Source organism: Cucurbita pepo, chromosome LG04, assembly GCF_002806865.2.
Source record: "Cucurbita pepo subsp. pepo cultivar mu-cu-16 chromosome LG04, ASM280686v2, whole genome shotgun sequence".
Classification (NCBI taxonomy): Eukaryota; Viridiplantae; Streptophyta; class Magnoliopsida; order Cucurbitales; family Cucurbitaceae; genus Cucurbita; species Cucurbita pepo.
The window spans coordinates 2745510-2751332 of NC_036641.1; the positions used below are offsets into that span (position 1 = coordinate 2745510).

The 5823-nt window shown below is 39.5% G+C and overlaps 1 long non-coding RNA gene across 1 annotated transcript in view; it reads right to left on the reverse strand.

The window, feature by feature from the left end:
* LOC111792795 overlaps positions 1-5351 on the reverse strand; it is a 13007-nt gene extending 7656 nt beyond the window's left edge. The window contains exons 1-6 of the long non-coding RNA XR_002814848.1: positions 5339-5351; positions 4236-4237; positions 4039-4047; positions 1254-1457; positions 1094-1174; positions 546-625 (exon numbers count right to left, since the gene is read on the reverse strand). This is a non-coding gene — a long non-coding RNA (uncharacterized LOC111792795). The remainder of the gene's footprint in view (positions 1-545; positions 626-1093; positions 1175-1253; positions 1458-4038; positions 4048-4235; positions 4238-5338) is intronic.
* Positions 5352-5823: the final 472 nt, after the last annotated feature.

Below are 5823 nucleotides of genomic sequence, written 5' to 3' on the forward strand. Positions count from 1 at the left end.
CCTCCCACGAAGCTATAGATACCGTTCTCACGCTAGCAATCTATGAACACTCCTAGGTACTTTCTTGCCATGGTGAACCGCTAAGTTCCTAGGGAAAAATTAAGTCTGGCTGGAGCGACTTATCGCTCCTAACAGTCATTCTCTAAGCTTATCATAGAAATGGGCATAAGAAAATAACGGGGTGTGCATGCAACCGTCTTCTAACATCCTAATATTCATGCAAACTAGGCACGCCGGCTCAACTGGGCGATGGCCTCCATCCAGCACCCAAAACACGAAGTTCGCGCTCAATGGGGCGAATTCATCCATCGAGCACCCGGAAAATGGAATACACAATTCCAACATAAATTAAACGCATGCATACGTACAACGGAAGCTTAAGGCATACAAGCAACACTCAGATAATTCACCCAACACATCATAACAATCCATCTGATTAATCTCATTCATGGAGAGCTAATTTAAGGCAAAATTACTAACATGCATACATACAATCCAAACGAACCCTACAAGTATTTCTTCCTAAATACCGGGTGGTGACTTACCTGGTTGACGCGTGCCCTTTTTGCTAGCGTTTCTTTGCCCGTGAGGTGTCTAAAAGTACTGATTTCTTTAAATTAGGTCCCTATTCACGTAAGAATAGTATTAGAACTGGAACCGGGACAAAAATCGGGCAAACAGAAAACAACCGGGCAAAATTGGCCGTTCCACGCGCGCTCACGCGCGCCTGCCACGTGCGCCCGCCTCCGCGTAGTCGCGGGTCGGCCCGGCTTGCAGGCGACACGTGTCGACACCTCGCTGGAGCTGCGTTGCTCCAGCCGATGGTCGACGCGTGTCCGGCGCTTGTCACCGCCGTCCGCCGCTCGCTGGCCGAATCCTTTTTTTTTTTTTCTTTTCTTCTTCTTTCTTCTCTGCCCTCTGAAAACCGAAACACATCCCTCTTTTCTGATTTTCATATCTTTCGATCCGTAGATCGGATCGATATGATTCCTTCGGCAAAGTTTTAGATCGTGTTACGAGCTACGTCCTCGTATTTTTTTCGTAATTTTCGCTTAACTATCGGACGAATTAAGAAGGTCGGAATTTCGCTCACCGTTCTTGGACGACTCTCGGATCTCCGCCTTCAGGTTGAGGTCTGACCAAACTTCTTTACAGATAATGCGTAGAGTTGTTCCTAGATGAATATATCAAGACTTCAGATCTTGATTCACAAAGGAAAACCGTAGATCTGAGAAAACGTTCAAGATCCTTACCTTGCGGGTTTTCCGACTTCTTGATGAAAAATGGGACTCGGCCACCCACATTCTCTTTTCCCTTCCAAGAAAGTCTCTCTGCATGATCTTCACCTCCTTGCATCATGATTTTCACTCGAATGGACTCCGACGGTAGTTTTCGGTGAGTCTTCCGGCGGTTCATCCTTTCTCCTCTCTCTAGGTTCTCTCTACCCCTTTCTCTCACTATCTCTCTTTTGCAGGACTATAGATGGGGTTTTGTTTGGACCCCTTAGGTGGTTGGAGGGGCAAATTTACCTATTTGCCCCTCTCAACTTTTCCTTTTTTTTTTTTCTATTTCTCTTTCTTCGGGTATTACAAATAAGTATACTCAACCGTCTAAAATACTTAGTGGGAGGAAAAAGGTATATGAGATACATCGTTTTTCTTTTTACGCTCTCTGAAAAATTCACATCGTGAGATTCATACTCGGCCTCGTGTTGCCTTGGGAGCGTCCTCCATTTGAAAGGTATTTGCATGAGTCAATAACAAGGTGAATAGAGAGAGTATTTATAGTAAGTGTGAGAAGGAAGTATATCAACACATCATATGGTCTCCACCACTAGGTTGCACCGTGAGATTCTCATGTTCCGCCTGCATGTTGCCCTAGAGCAACTACCCATTTGGAGGGTCGTAACATGGGAGTCAGAACAACGCAAACTCTAGAAATGGATATGATTTCTTAGGTCCATTCCCAACTTTGGCTTTTTCATTCGATAAGCATTATTGGGGACGATCTCTGAGGTCTAAAAATGGCGGGTCACACTTACGAAGAATTACTAAGAGTTAGTATATTCTTGACCAAAGTGGCAATAACTAAAACACTATAGGAATAAGAGTTATTCTGGGATTAGTGTTTAAGTCAACAATGTCTTGGTTTAGTGAAGAAGTGATTGACTGCCCCTCGGTAGCAGTTGCTCTGACTCACTAAAGTATTGTTGCGAACTTAATAATTTTTTGGTACATTATTAAATTTGCTAAACCAATTGGATTAAAAAGGATTAATTCAAATCACTAATAGAATTTGTTTTATTTCTCAGCATGACAAGCTCAATAGTACAATTACTCACTTCTGAAAAATTAAACGGCGACAATTATGCAACTTGGAAATCAAACCTAAAATGCAATACTTGTAAATGATGATTTGAGGTTGGTTTTAACTAAGGAATGTCATCTAAATCCCACCTCAAATGCAAACCGAACAATTTGGGATGCATATGACAGAAAGGGTAAAGGAAAAGATAAGATTCCTACTGACCGCAAACACAAGGTTCAAAATGCAGATTATGGAAAATGTTTCCATTGCAATGAAAAAGGGGCATTGGAAAAGAAACTGCCCAAAATACCTTGCAGAGAAGAAAGTCGAAAAGGCACAACAAGGTAAATATGATTTACTAGTTGTAAAAATATGTTTAGTAGAGTATGATTACTCACCTTAGATACTAGATTTAGGGACCACTAATCATATTTGTTCTTTTTTTCAGGAAACTAGTTCCTAGAGAATGCTTGCGGAAGGCGAGATAACACTCAGGGTTGGAACAGGAGAGGTTGTCTCAGCAAGATCAGTAGGAAATTTAAAGTTGTTTTTTGGAGATAGATTCATTATATTAGATAATGTACTTTTTGTTCCTGGAATGAAAAGAAATCTAATATCTATCTCTTGTTTATTAGAACAATTGTATAAAGTATCTTTTGAAATCAATGAAGTGTTCATTTGCTAAAGATGTATCCATATTTGTTCTCCAAAACTATAAAACAACTTATATATGTTAAAACCAAGCGAAACAAAAGCTATTTTAAATACCGAGATATTTAAAACAGCTGAAACTCAAAATAAACGACAAAAGATTTCTCCTAATACCTATCTTTGGCACTTAAGACTAGGCCACATTAATCTCNGGTACTTAAGACTATGCCACATTGATCTCAATAAGACTGAAAGATTGGTTAAAAGAGAACTTCTAAATGAGTTATAAGACAACTATTTACCTCCAAAGAAACCATATAACTCGTGCATACAAATCTCTTTGGTCCAATGAATGTCAAAGCACAAGGAGGGTATGAATATTTCATCATTTTTATGGATGATTATTCAAGGTATGACTATATTTACATAATGCATCACAAGTTCAAAGCTCTTGAAAAATTAAGAGAGTATAAGACTGAGGTTGAGAATCTATTAGGAAAAACTATTAAAACATTTCGATCAGATCGAGGTGGAGAGTATATGGACTTAAGATTCAATGACTATATGATAGAACATGGAATAACGTCTCAACTCTCAGCCCCTGGTATACCTTAACAAAACGGTGTATCAGAAAGAAAACATATAACTATGTTAGACATGGTTCGGTCTAGGATGAGTTTCGCTGTAATAGCCCAAAAAAAAAATAATAAAAATAAATAAACAAATAAAAAAAATTATAAAAAAAATATATATACATCAAAATAATAATACATAAATAAATCACTAAAAAGATAACTTAAAAATAAAAATAAAAATAAAATTTACCCACCTCTCTCTAGTAACCTCTCATCCCAACAGCATCCTCCTTCCTCAACCCCACAATATCACTGTTGGTCCAAAAAAAAAAAAAAAAAAAAAAAAAATGTGGTCCTAATAACCACGTGCTGCATTTAGACTTTGTCCTCTCCACCAAGGTCCAAAGCGGCTTATTCTCTAGTAGGTGATCCATCAATGGGAATATCCTGCACTGCATATCCCTTTAGTGGCATTAAGCGCACATCATGCTTTTGGANCATGCACCCCATATCCCTTTAGTGGCATTAAGCGCACATCATGCTTTTGGAAGTCCATAACTGAAACTTAGCTCGTGAAGATTCCAACCGACCTTGAAGTCATGTCCTTTATAGCTTCACTCTCAATGTTGGTGAATCTTATTTCTCGACCTCCAACTTAACCAAACTCACTTATGAAATTCGTTTGCTTGAGGGGTGCATAACTCCTATAGTGGTTGCCCTTGTCTATAAGAACTTTGTCTGGGTCTACTATGTGGTTTGCCCGAAGGCATGTTCTAAATTGTCTAGGCCTACAATGTGGTCACAAAGAAGGCATGCTTGNGTCATGTCCTCTATAGCTTCACTCTCAATGTTGGTGAATCTTATTTCTCGACCTCCAACTTAACCAAACTCACTTATGAAATTCGTTTGCTTGAGGGGTGCATATATAGTGGTTGCCCTTGTCTACAAGAACTTTGTCTGGGTCTACTATGTGGTTTGCCCTAAGGCATGTTCTAAATTGTCTAGGCCTACAATGTGGTCACAAAGGAGGCATGCTTGACATCTAGAATTATGGTCATGGGAGGCTGAGCCATAGGTATCTATCTCTTACTAGACCTTAGAAGGTCTGATATACATTTCTATGGGTTGGACGTCACGCATTTNAGAATTGTGGTCATGGGAGGCTGAGCCATAGGTATCCATCTCTTACTAGACCTTAGAAGATCTGATATACATTTCTATGGGTTGGACGTCACNGTTCTAAATTGTCTAGGCCTACAATGTGGTCACAAAGGAGGCATGCTTGACATCTAGAATTATGGTCATGGGAGGCTGAGCCATAGGTATCTATCTCTTACTAGACCTTAGAAGGTCTGATATACATTTCTATGGGTTGGACGTCACGCATTTTTCGAAGTCACCCCTTTGTCTTCCTAAGGCCAGTAAGTTATAACGTGAACCCTCTCGGCCTCCTCACAATAACTCAAATCTAACATCGACAGTAATAGAGTGAACATTCACTATTAAACACTCTAAAGCGTAATCATAGTTACCACATTCCCAAGACAAACATCAAATTTTTACAGNACTCAAATCTAACATCGACGGTAATAGAGTGAACATTCACTATTAAACACTCTAAAGCGTAATCATAGTTACCACCTTCCCAAGACAAACATCAAATTTTTACAGCCTTGCAACCACTCATATCCTACTAAACAGGGTTAGAATGCATACTTGGTCGCTGCGAGGCGTGTCGTCGAGCTGAGTCACAGAGGTGTGCGACCCTCTATCCTAGAAAAAGTTTACAGAATCTAAAACCTGACTGCTTTGATACCATTTTGTCACGACCCGATTTTCGAGGCTTCGAAAAACCAAATCGTGACTAAAAAGACGAAATCGAAAACAAACAAAAGGAAAATAAAAGAAAAGAAAAGCAAAGTAAAAAGATAAAAATACTTTGAATTAAAACAAAAGAGAGAAATTTTGTTTGTTAATTATTACAAAAGAAATTGCAAATATAAAATGAAATACAAAAGACTCTAAAAGACCGAAAAGGGACTGACGCTCCGAAATGACCCCGCCTGTGACTGTACAACTCTCAAACGCTCCTCTACCTCAACCAGCAGCCAGCGAACACCTGAGAAAAATAAAGGAGAACGGGATGAGTATAAAAATTATACTCAGTAAGCCACCTACTTGTAAGCTCTCTTCGCATCTTAATTTACAGAACTCCCACGGTTTCCTAATTTGGTTCTAGGACATCGGGTTCTAACCTTAGTCTCTTGGGGCTTGCCCCTTGGGTTTCACC